We start from the raw sequence: 12,172 nt of genomic DNA, 5'->3' as shown, positions 1-12,172 counted from the left end.
GTGTTCAAACTCCTTGGTATTAGAGGACTGCAGTTGAGGAGAGCCACGAAGAACATTCTTGAGGCCACAGAAAAGGCCTCACGGTGGCTGTGGATCCGTAGGGGGGATCCGTGGTGCGCGCTACTTGTACACAAGCCCCTGGTTGGGTCGCCTGGTGGAGGGTGTACGATGATTAAAGACCCGAAACACCCTGAGAACCCAGGTCTATTGCTGAAGATGTGTGTCCAAGTATCACCGTAAGGTGTATTAAGTTCTATAGTATATATTATAGGGATAATGGTACCATTGTTCTATCAAATATTTACTACTTATACTATAAGTTATAGGGATACTGGTACCATTGTGCTTGCAAATATTTACTACTTACATTATCTATCATAGGGATAGTGGTTATACTATCTACATTATACTATCAAATATATTACTACTTATTTTCAAAAACACGGGACAAGATGTAAATATCCTTTATGTGGAAGCAATTGCCAAGATTGGATTCTTCATAGGACTAGTTGTTAAAATCCCTAAATTTTCAGCACAACAACTGAGAGGATTGGGAATGTCATCTTGGGACTAGTTGTTAAAATCCATACATTTTCAGCACAACAATTGAGAGGATTGGGAATCTTGGGTGGGGTGAGTTTTTTGCACAGATCACGTGGTGCCACCAATACGACACATCTTCAGTTGTATGCCCCGGCTTCATTGGGTGTTTCGGCCATTTATCACAAGACACCCTCTGCCAAGGTTGGCCCACCACAGGTTGATCAGACCTGAGTGTGTGTCGCACGGTGGCACCAACATGATTATTTGGCAGCCCATGTTGCCTCCCTCTGTTTCAGCCACAGCCAGTGACTGCTCTGCTCGGCTGCAGTGGCAAGTTCTTTGATTGCCCTCGTTTGGGCCTGCCCTCTGATCCCTACCTCCTTCAAGAGCCTTGTGGTGGAATTGGCTACAAAACCTCTGCAGCCCAACTCCACTGGCCACACCTTCACGATTCAGCCCCGCCCCTCTGCCTCTGCTGCTAAGTTGGCATACTGCAGCCTCTTCCGTTCGAATGCCTCATCGATGGTCTCCTCCCATGGGACAGTCAGCTCAACGATCAAGACTCGCCGGCAGGACTTGGACCAGAGGACAAGATCTGGGCGCAGGTTGGTAACTGCATTTTCGGGTGGGAAGGTGAGCCTCTGGCTGAGGTCTACCCGCATTTCCCAATCCCGGGCTGCGTTCAGTGGGCCAGAGTCTGGGAGTGATGGCTTGGTCCACCGTTTCTCCCCTTCCCGCATGAAGGTTGTTCTCCGTGGGAAGGTGGTTACCCTGTTGTTCTCGATTTTGACAGCCAAGCATTTCAGCACTTGGTTGTGGCGCCAGGTTTATCTTCCTTGCGTTAAGCTGGTCTTGCAACCCACCAAGATATGTTTGAGGGTTGCTGGGGCTGCACACTGGAGACAGGCTGGGTCCTCTCTATACCAGAGATGTAGGTTGGTTGGGGAGGGCAGGACATCATAAGTGGCTCTGACGATGAAACTTAGCCTATTCAACTCCATGCCCCACATCTCGCTCCATGTAATTTTCCTCCTCTTCACGCCATCCCACTTCATCCAGCGGCCTTGCTGGGCTTGAGAGCTTGCCTTGGCACACCTGGCTGCTTCCTCCTGGCGGCGCACCTCCTCCACAACCATGTGCCGCCATTCGGTTGGAGTAGCCTTTTGCCATGTGGGTGTTGTTGTTGCCAAGCCAAGGCCCCCTCATCCATGTTGGACATGCCCCACTACATCCCGGTGCCTGAGGGCCGTCTTTGCCACCGCAACTGCTGCCGATGGCTTCCATTTCCTCCCCGTTGCTAGGGTTGGAGCAGCACCTCTGACAAATGGATCCCGGGATTCTGTGAGAGCCATCTCCAGCCTTGATTTGGCACATTTGTACTCCTCCACCAGGCTTGAGATTGGCAGGGAGAGGGTTCCGCTGCCATAGAGGCCAATGCCATGGGGTAGAGTGACCTCATAGATGGAAATTGGCCACATGAGACGGGGCAGCAGCCCAAACTGAAAGCACCATAGCTTCAGCTTCCCGGGGAGAGCAGTGTTGTTGATCTGCTTGAGGCCACTGATCGTATCCTGCCTGAGTTGTTCCACCTGCTTTGAGTCTTTGCGTTCTGCGCTATACCAGCGGCCAATGCTTTTGATAGGCTTCTCCAGAACTGTTGGTATTGGCTCGTTGTTGACATGGAACCTCTCATTGGCAAGCTGGCCTTTGACAATGGAGATACTGCGGGATTTGCTGGGTTTAATCTCCATTCGTGCCCATTTGATGTTTCCCTGGAGTTTATTCAGCAGGCGTTTGGTGCATGCGTTTGTTGTTGTTATTGTTGTCATGTCGTCCATGTACGCCCTGATTGGAGGAAGACGCAGACCGCTCTTCAACTGTTCCCCTCCAACCACCCATCGGGACGCTCAAATAATAAGCTCCATTGCCATGGTAAACACCAGTGGAGAGATGGTGCAGCCCGCCATTATGCCTATCTCGAGGTGCTGCCAGGCATTTGTACTGGCTTGTGCTGTAACACAGAACTGGAGGTCTTGGAAGTAGGCTTTGACCAGCCTTGTGATACCCTCTGGGACTTGGAAGAAGTTGAACGCCGTCCACAAAATCTCATGAGGCACTGACCCGAAGGCATTGGCAAGATCTAAGAAAACCACATGCAGGTCTTCTCCTTCTTGGCTGTCTGTACCTGGTGCCAGATGACATTTGTTTGTTCCAGGCATCCTGAGAATCCACTTATCCCTGCCTTCTGCACTGAGGTGTCGACAAAGTTGTTCTTCTGCAAGAACACTGAGAGCCTCTGGGCCACAACCCTGAAAAATATCTTTCCTTCCACATTCAGGAGGCTGATCTTGCAGAACTGATTGATGGTTGAGGAATTCTTCTCTTTGGGAATCAGGATCCCTCCTGCCCGTCGCCATGCCTTTGGTATTATTCCTTTTTCCCATGCCACTTTCATGAGCTTCAAGAGGTACTTCAAGACACCCGGCGTGTTCTTATAGAGGCTATATGGAACGCCATTGGGCCCAGGGGCTGAGGCTGTTCTTGTCCGCTTTACTGTGCTCTCAACTTCTCTCCAAGTAGGGGGCCTTGCTTCCAGCTGGTGCTCAGGTGGTTGAATTGGTGGCATGTCATCCAGAATGCTGGCTGGCACATGCCTCTGGTTGTCTAACCCTCTAGTTCCCTTATGGGTACTTTGAGGGTCCCAGTTTTCTCCTTGACAAAGAGGTCTTTGACAAACTTGTAGGGATCTCTGTAGAAGGCAGTCCTCGTTCACTCTTTCTTCTTATGTTGCTTTCTCAAGCATTCTGCTTTTCGCAGTGTTGCAAGATGCTGCTTGATGTCGCCCTGTAGTGCATCAAGTCCTTTCCTTTCAACTGCTGTGGCCTTCCTCCATTGTTTTCTCAGGTTCCTTCTTTCTTTCACAAGTTGCTTGATCTCTTGTTGTCTCCTGGACTTGAGATTTGCTGATGGATCTTTCTGTGTCTGAAGGTTCGTAGTTTTCACCCCAAATCTCTCTGCTCCATAGCTGTAAATGATCTCTCCGATCTTGTCCAGCTTTCTTTCCATGCACCCTTTCAGACCTTGTAGAATATGGACGAGGTCTGTGTCTGTGCTTTCCCACTTCTTTTTCTGGCAGGATTTAGGCCACAAGATTAGGCTTCCGTCCATTGATCTTCCTCGCTACTGCTGCCTGTGGCTGGGTGGGCTCTGGACTCATGTCCGTTGGTGGATCTGTGCTTGATTGAGCTTCGTCTGGGGTTCTGATACCCTGTGGACTGTGGAGAATATCCTGCCACTGGGCTTACTCGACTGATTTGCCCTACCTCTGAGGAAGTAGTGGTCAATGAGAGGCCCCCCGCTAAGCTCTCTCAGGCACTTTTTCCTGCCCTGGTGGATCTTGAGACCCTTCTCTGATGTTACCTTTTTCCAGCCACAGATGCAGCTTTGTAGCTTGTGTCCCGCCAGTGCTGTTACTCGGTCAACTACCGTGCTGAACATTTGATTCGTTGTCGTTTCCGTTCCAGGGTCTGTTACCGTGTGGTCCGCCGATGAGTCATCTTCCACCCCCGCTCTCGCAGACTCAAGGGGTGTTTTTAGTTTTGAAATTTTCGTAGCCATTGTTGGGTGGATCCAAGACACTGTGTAGTGAAAGGCTCCTGCTAACATGGGTAGCTCACCCATGCCAGCCCCGTTGGGGTCTGTTCTCTCCTGCCAGCAGTCTCTTCAGGCCGTCACCAGGTCTTTCCTGGGTTGTCAGCTGCCCTTTCGCAGCGGTCACTGGTTTTGACACCAGATATCTGGATTCTTCATAGGACTAGTTGTTAAAATCCATAAATTTTCAGCACAACAATTGAGAGGATTGGGAATGTCATCTTGGATGGGGTGAGTTTTTTGCACAGATCACGTGGTGCGACCAATGCGACACATCTTCAGGTGTATGCCCCGGCTTCATTGGGTGTTTCGGCCATTTATCACAAGACACCCTCTGCCAAGGTTGGAGAGAGAGTACATTGACGATGGAAGGTTGACACAAAGGGGTTTTCAAGTGGGCACCCTCCTTCCTTAACGTTTTGTTGATGAGGCCGTGACGCCTCTGGAGGGCTCAACAGTGACTTCTGGTGTCCCAGAAGCACCCCCCTCTGTGTCAACCTGGCCTGCTACTTCGGGGCCCAGCAGGGGTCTTGCCTCTTCATCAAAAGCCTTTGGCTGCTTCTCGCTCCTGCCTCTGACACAGCTTTGATGGCTAGGCGCTGGCTCTGGCCTCTGATTCTCAGGTCTTTGAGCAATCTGGTGGTAGATGTTGCCACAAACCCTCTGCACACCACCTCCACAAGGTGGACTTCAGTGTTCTAGCCGCAAAGTTGTGCTTCAGGAGCTAATTCGGCAATTCGGCTCGCTCATAAGCCTCGTCCACTGACTCCTCCCAGGGTACGGTAAGCTCGATGATGAAGACCTTCCTAAAAGAAGGGGACCAGAGTACCATGTCAGGCCTTAGGGTGTAGTTGCAATCGTTGGAGGAAATAAAAGTTGCCGGCCAACATTAACCAGCATCTTCCAGTCGCAGACTAAGCGATGCTGGCCTTGTTCCAGTGGTGTGGGGCTGCTCCTGGTTTCCTTATCCCCCTCACGGCTAGCTCCTCCATGGAAACATTAAAGAGGATGGAGATAAGTTGCATCCCTGGCTCATCCATGTATACATTATAGAGGGTGGAGATAAGCTGCATCCCTGGTGAACACCTTGCCCTTGAGTAAAAAAGTCTGTTCTCTTTTTGACATAGATTGATTTGATGATGTCATCACCTTAACCCCCTATTCCGCTTTGGAGAACTTTCTAACATCATCCCTCTTGCCAGTTTGAATCAGACGCTTTCTTAAATTTGATAAAGCATGTAAAAATGTTGTTTGTTTTGGTGTATGTGTTGATCAATGAGGGTTTGTAGGGTGTAAACATGTTCAGTAGTGCGGTAAATTGGTAGGAAGACAGTTTGTCCTTTACTCAAGACATTGTGTTGCATAAGAAAGGCCAATGTTGGGGCATTGATAATGCTGCAGAAAACCTTCCCCACGTCACTGCTCACACAGATGCCTCGGTAGTTGTTAGGGTCAAGTTTATCTCCACTCTTGTGTATTGGGGAAATAAGCCCCCGACTCCAGATCTCCAGTTCTTGGAGGCTGGAAGGGGGGTCTTGGAGTTTGAAGGGGGGGTCTTGGAGGCTAGAGGGGGGGTCTTGAAGGCTGGAGAGGGGGTCTTGGAGGTTGAAGGGTTATGAGTTTTAAGTTATAGCAACAGTATTACCAAAGCTAGAAGGCAGGTACCACTCAACAACAACAACAACAACAACAACAACAACAACAACAACAACAACAACAACACCCCATATTAATAACAGTAATAACATTGACAACCAGTATCATTTAACCCCACAATAACAACAACAGTAATAATATGAAGAATTACAATGAAAGTTAAAAGTAAGTCAATAATAAATAAAAAGTAACAGTATGTAGAGGGCAGGCCGCCCTATGATGAAGCGTCCGGCTGGGGGCGCGGTGTGTCCCTCCCCGAGGAGCACGGCCATCTTTTATTCATCACAGTGCATCTCTGTCTCTACCACACCTGTCCTACACTGACCAGATCTGTCCTGCACTGACTACACCTGTCCTACTCTGACCACACCTATCCTACACTGTTTACACTTGTCCTGCACTGACCACACCGGTTCTACACTGACCACACCTGTCCTGCACTGACTACACCTGTCCTACACTGACCACACCTGTCCTACACTGACTACACTTGTCCTGCACTGACACCACCTGTCCTACACTGACCACACCTGTCCTACAATGACCACACAATCTTTACTTTTTAAGCAGCCAAGACGTCTAGTTTCTTTTTTTTTCAATGTCTGGACTGTGGTCAGTAAGCCTGTACTTGGTCAGGATCTGTCTCTGCTTTATATCTATTTGAGATAGATATAACAGAGTGACCCACCATGCGCCAACAGAGGGCGGCAGACGGCCCCCCCCACCCACAGCCAGCCCCCCCAGTGTCTAGTCTCCGCACATCGAGAGCACAGGTGCACCAGCAGCCCGGTGTGACAACAGGAGTGGGCCGCCCACCCTGCACTGAAGGAGGTCACATGGTGAGCCCCGCGCCGAGCACACCCAGCCAGGTTCAGGCCCCCGGGTCACAGGACCAGACAGAACACCTTACCAGCCCCGGCATGATTGGCCTACTCCCCCATGGGACACAGAAGGACACGCAAGCCCCACGGGGCGGGCTACCCCAGTGGCATGTCGACCCGCTGAACACAGAGCCAAGACCCGAACCCGCAACCCGAGCCCTAAACCTGCAACCACGCCTCATACCAACACACGGACACCAGCTGCAGGAACTCCCCAGGAGTGCCTGCAGTGAAAGGTTGATAGCTTCTTGGTGATGTTGGTCCAGAATGCTAGGATAGGTGGGCAGAGCCAGAAGGCACCACGAAACCCATTTTGAACATTTTGTGTTCCGTGATATGAGCTCTGTGCAGAATCTTATATTAGGTGAGTTGCATTTTGGAATTGCGAGTCATAGAAAAGGTGTTGCAAATAAGCTTCCACGGGTTGATATTGGTGGGAACAGCAAGGTCTCTTTCCCATTCCGTGGCAAGTTTTTTTTTTAAATGTGTTCCAGATGAGTAATTCCTTGTCTTTTCCAAGACCTGAAGATTAGCTCCCGCTGTCCCTGTCTAGCTCCCTCTGTCCCTCTCCAGCCCCCTCTGTCCCTCTCTAGCTCCCCCTGTCTATCTCGAGCTCCCTCTTTCCCTCCCTAGCTCCCTCTGTCCTTCTCTGGGTCCCTCTGTCCCTATCTAGCTCCCTCTGCCCCCCTCTAGCCCCATCTGTCTCTCTCTAGCTCCCTCTGTCTCTCTCTAACTCCCACTGCTCCCCTCTAGCTCCCTGTGTTCCTCTCTAACTCCCTCTGTCACACTCTATCCCCCTCTGTCCCTCTCAAGTGTCCTCTGTCTATCTCTAGCTCCCTCTTTCCCTCCCTAGCTCCCTCTGTCCTTCTCTGGGTCCCTCTGTCCCTATCTAGCTCCCTCTACCGCCCCTCTAGCCCCATCTTTCTCTCTCTAGCTCCCTCTGTCTCTCTCTAACTCCCACTGCTCCCCTCTAGCTCCCCGTGTCCCTCTCTACCTCCCTCTGTCACGCTCTATCCCCCTCTGTCCCTCTCAAGTGTCCTCTGTCTCTCGCTTGCTCCCTCTTCCCCCTCTAGCGCCCCCCCAAGCTCGCTCTGTCCCACTCTAGCTTCTTTATTTCCCTCCTGAGCCCCCTTTGTCCCTCACTAGCACCCCCTCTCTTCCTCTCTTCCTCCCTCTGTCCCTTTCTAGCTCCCTCTGTCTCTCTCTAGCTCCCGCTGTTCCTGTCTAGCTCCTTCTGTCTCACACTAGCTCCCTCTACCCCCTCTAGCTCCCCCTAGCTCCCTCTGTCCCACTCTAGCGCCCTCTTTCCCTCCCTAGCTCCCTTTTTCCCTCTCTAGCTCCCTCTCTCTCTCTCGAGCTCCCTCTGTCTCTTTCAAGCTCCCTCTATCCCTCTCTAGCTCCCTCTAACTCTCTCCAGCTCCCTCTTTCCCTCCCTAAATCCCTTTATCCCTCTCTGGCTCCCCTGTCTCCCTCTAGCTCCCTCTGTCCCTATCTAGCTCCCTCTGCCCCCATCTAGCCCCATCTGTCTCTCTCTAGCTCCCTCTGTCTCTCTCTAACTCCCACTGCTCCCCTCTAGCTCCCTGTGTTCCTCTCTACCTCCCTCTGTCACACTCTATCCCCCTCTGTCCCTCTCAAGTGTCCTCTGTCTCTCACTAGCTCCCTCTACCCCCTCTAGCACCCCCAAGCTCCCTCTGTCCCACTCTAGCTTCTTTATTTCCCTCCTGAGCCCCCTTTGTCCCTCACTAGCTCCCCCCCCTCTCTCTCTAGCGCCCCCTGTCCCCCTCTAGCTCCATCTTTCCCTCCCTAGCCCCCTAAGTCCCTCTCTAGCTCCCCTCCTCTCTCTCCCTCTACCTCCCTCTGTCCCTCTTTAGCTCCCTCTGCCCCCCTCTAGCTCCCTCTGTCCCTCTCTACCTCCCTCTGTCCCTCTTTAACTCCCTCTGTCCCTCCCTAGCTCCCTTTTTCCCTCTCTTACTCCCTCTCTCTCTCTAGCTCCCCCCCTCTCTTTCAAGCTCCCTCTATCCCTCTCTAGCTCCCTCTAACTCTCTCCAGCTCCCTCTTTCCCTCCCTAGCCCCCTTTGTCCCTCTCTAGCTCCCCCCTCTCACTCTCTCTAGCTCCCTGTGTCCCTCTCATGGTTAGGGTTAGGGTTCTCTAGCTCCCTCTAACCCTCTCCAGCTCCCTCTTTCCCTTCCTAGCTCCCTTTGTCTCACTCTGGCTCCCTCTAGCTCCCTCTGTCTCCCTCTGGCTCCCTCTGTCCCTCTCTAGCCCCCTCTGTTCCTCTCTAGCTCCCCCTGTCTCTCTCTAGCTCCCTCTGCCCCCCTCTGGCTCCATCTGTCCCTCTCTAGCCCCCTCTAGCTCCCTCTGTCCCTCTCTAGCTCCCTCTGTCTCTCTCTAGCTCCCTCTGTATCTCTCTCACTCCCTCTGTCTCTCTCTAGCCCCCTCTCTCCCTCTCTAGCTCCCTCTGTCTCTCACTAGCTCCCTCTACCCCCTCTAGCTCCCTCTCTACCTCCCCCTGTCCCCCTCTAGCTCCATCTTTCCCTCCCTAGCCCCCTAAGTCCCTCTCTAGCTCCCCTCCTCTCTCTCCCTCTACCTCCCTCTGTCCCTCTTTAGCTCCCTCTGCCCCCCTCTAGCTCCCTGTGTCCCTCTCTATCGCCCTCTGTCCCTCTTTAACTCCCTCTTTCCCTCCCTAGCTCCCTTTGTCGCTCTCTGCCTCCCTCTGTCCCTCTGTTCCTCCCTCTGTCCCTTTCTAGCTCCCTCTGTCTCTCTCTAGCTCCTTCTGTCTCTCTATCTCCCTCTGTCTCTCCCTAGCTCCCTCTGTACCTCTCTTGCTCCCTCTGTCTCTCTCTAGCTCCCTATGTCCCCCTCTAGCTTCCTCTGTCCCTATCCAGCTCCCTCTGTCCCTCTCTATCTCCCTCTGTTTCTCTCTAGCTCCCTGTGTCCCTATCTAGCTCCCCCTGTCTCTCTTTAGACCCCTCTGTTCCTTTCTAGCTCCCTCTGTCATTCTCTAGCTCCCTCTGCCCCCCTTTAGCTCCCTGTGTTCCTCTCTGCCTCCCTTTGTCCCCCTCTAGCTTCCTCTGTCTCTCTCATTCCCTTTGTCCCTCTCTAGCTCCCTCTGTCCCTTTCTGGCTCCCCCTGTCCTTCTCTAGCTCCCACTGTCCCTCTCTAGCTCCCTCTGTCTCTCTCTATCTCCTTTTTTTTCTCTCTCCATCTCCCTCTGTCTCTCTCAAGCTCCTTATGTCCCTCTCTAACTCTCTCTGTCCCTCTGAAGCTCCCTGTGTCACTCTAGATCAGGGGTGGCCAACCAGTCAGAGACTAAGAGCCACTTTTTTTACTGTGTTACTGCAAAGAGCCACATCATACACATGGGCACACATGAACATCACCCCATCCCTTCCTCACACACACACACACACACACACAGACCTCTGCTCAGCCAGATTTATTGTAAATGTCACACACCAACATGATAATGACAGAAATTGACTCCTAGCCCCCGCGACCCGACTAAGGATAATCGGTTGAAGATGGATGGATGGATGGAGTACTAAGACCACAGGCCAGTTATTTTCAACAATTAACATTGTGTGCACTGTCTCACACACACAAACTCTCAGTTCAACCTAGTCCACAAACAAAAATATAACATTGTGTGCACTGTCTCACACACACAAACTCTCAGTTCAACCTAGTCCACAAACAAAAATATAACATTGTGTGCACTGTCTCACACACACAAACTCTCAGTTCAACCAAGTCCACAAACAAAAATATAACATTGTGTGCACTGTCTCGCACACACAAACTCTCAGTTCAAAAAGTACTGTTGTTTATTTATTCATAGAGGGAGGAATTGGACTTCGGGTTTAATGATAAGGATGTATTTTTTTCATGTTGGGTCAATTTATTCAATAGTGTCCCTTAAACCCTAACCTTTAAGAATCAGTTTTGGCTCTTGCCTACCATACACGATCTGATGCTTTGGCCATCCACATATACCTGGGACTAGGTGTTATATATATAATATAATATAATATAATATAATATAATATAAAATATAATAATTAACAATAGCGTTTTTCTCTTACTATGCATGTTGCTTAGTGGGACTTCTGGCATTCCTTGTCTTGAACAATGCTCTTCAAATCTGGCTTGAATTCCGTTGTTGCCACTCGAAGCAATTCTTTCACATGGGTGTCATTGACAGTATCTTAAGCGCAGCCCGTTTGACATTGGGGCATTTTTCCATTGGCACACTTCTCCAGAACTCAATGGTCCCTTCCCTTAAAGCAGCTTTCAGTCGGTCCTCCTCCTGCAGCTCGCGAGTCGCGACACACACACACACACACACACACACACACACACACACACACACACACACACACACACACACACACATATACACACACACACACACACATATACACACACACACACACACACACACACACACACACACACACACATACACACACACACACACACACACACACACACCCCTCCAGCCTTCACAGTTCTCCATCGGAGATGTTCGATACGCAACGCAATTCACCGGCCGATCCATCTTATATGTTGACTACTAACCATGTCAATAGTGTTGAAAATAAACTTCCATATTTTTTTGAATCTTATTTGGTGTTTTATTAGTCCTAATGCCGCGTTAGACGCGTTCCAGGCGACTGGAACGCGTCTATACGTTGACTTTGTATGGAGGCGCGCCGCCCCGGCGCTCTTGGTGTAAACACGGCATTAGGACTAATAAAACAGGCGTTAATGGGACATGACTCCTGCTGCTGTTCGCTTTGAGGAAATGAGGAAGTGATCCGCGGTGGAAAACGAGTGATATATCATAGCGATTTTATAATCACAATAGGGAATGAATGGCTGCGCTTTTTTTTTTCTGAGTTTTTGACGCTTGTCATGTGAAAGAGCCGCATGAAACCAGCCAAAGAGCCGCATGAGGCTCGCGAGCCGCGGGTTGGCCAGGCCTGCTCTAGATTATAAAGAACATATAGATCAAGTTCAAGTTCAAGTTCAAGTTCAAGAGATTATTTGTCTACATATATGCAGTGAAATGTCATGATCATCGAGAATATATAGATTATCTAGTATATATAGATTAAATAGAACATATCGATTATCTAATATATATAGATTAAATAGAACATATAGATTATATAGAACATATTGAACATTTAGATTATACAGAATATATAGAGCAAGGATTTTCAACCATTTTTGTCCCACGGACCGTTTTTCCTGTGACAGTATCATTTTTCATTTATCAGTTATCATTGTGGACGGGGGGGCTTAGCTCTGGTTTACACCCCAAGCACTTACCAAGCAATAATTTATTTGTATTATATCAAAGAAATATATCAAAGTAAGGGTCCCCATCCTGACTACTGCCCATGTGCAGGCTGTGAAGTACGGGTGTGTGTGTGTG

The 12,172-nt window shown here is 50.2% G+C and overlaps 1 protein-coding gene across 1 annotated transcript in view; it reads left to right on the top strand.

Annotated features, from left to right (window-relative positions):
* Positions 1 to 12,172, top strand: part of adam15 (ADAM metallopeptidase domain 15) — a 49,056-nt gene that overhangs the window by 12,734 nt on the left and 24,150 nt on the right.

Source organism: Zeus faber (assembly GCF_960531495.2).
Source record: "Zeus faber genome assembly, chromosome: 8".
In the NCBI taxonomy this organism is placed as follows: Eukaryota; Metazoa; Chordata; class Actinopteri; order Zeiformes; family Zeidae; genus Zeus; species Zeus faber.
Note: the sequence above shows the minus strand (reverse complement) of the source record. Positions and strands in the feature narration are given on the sequence as shown.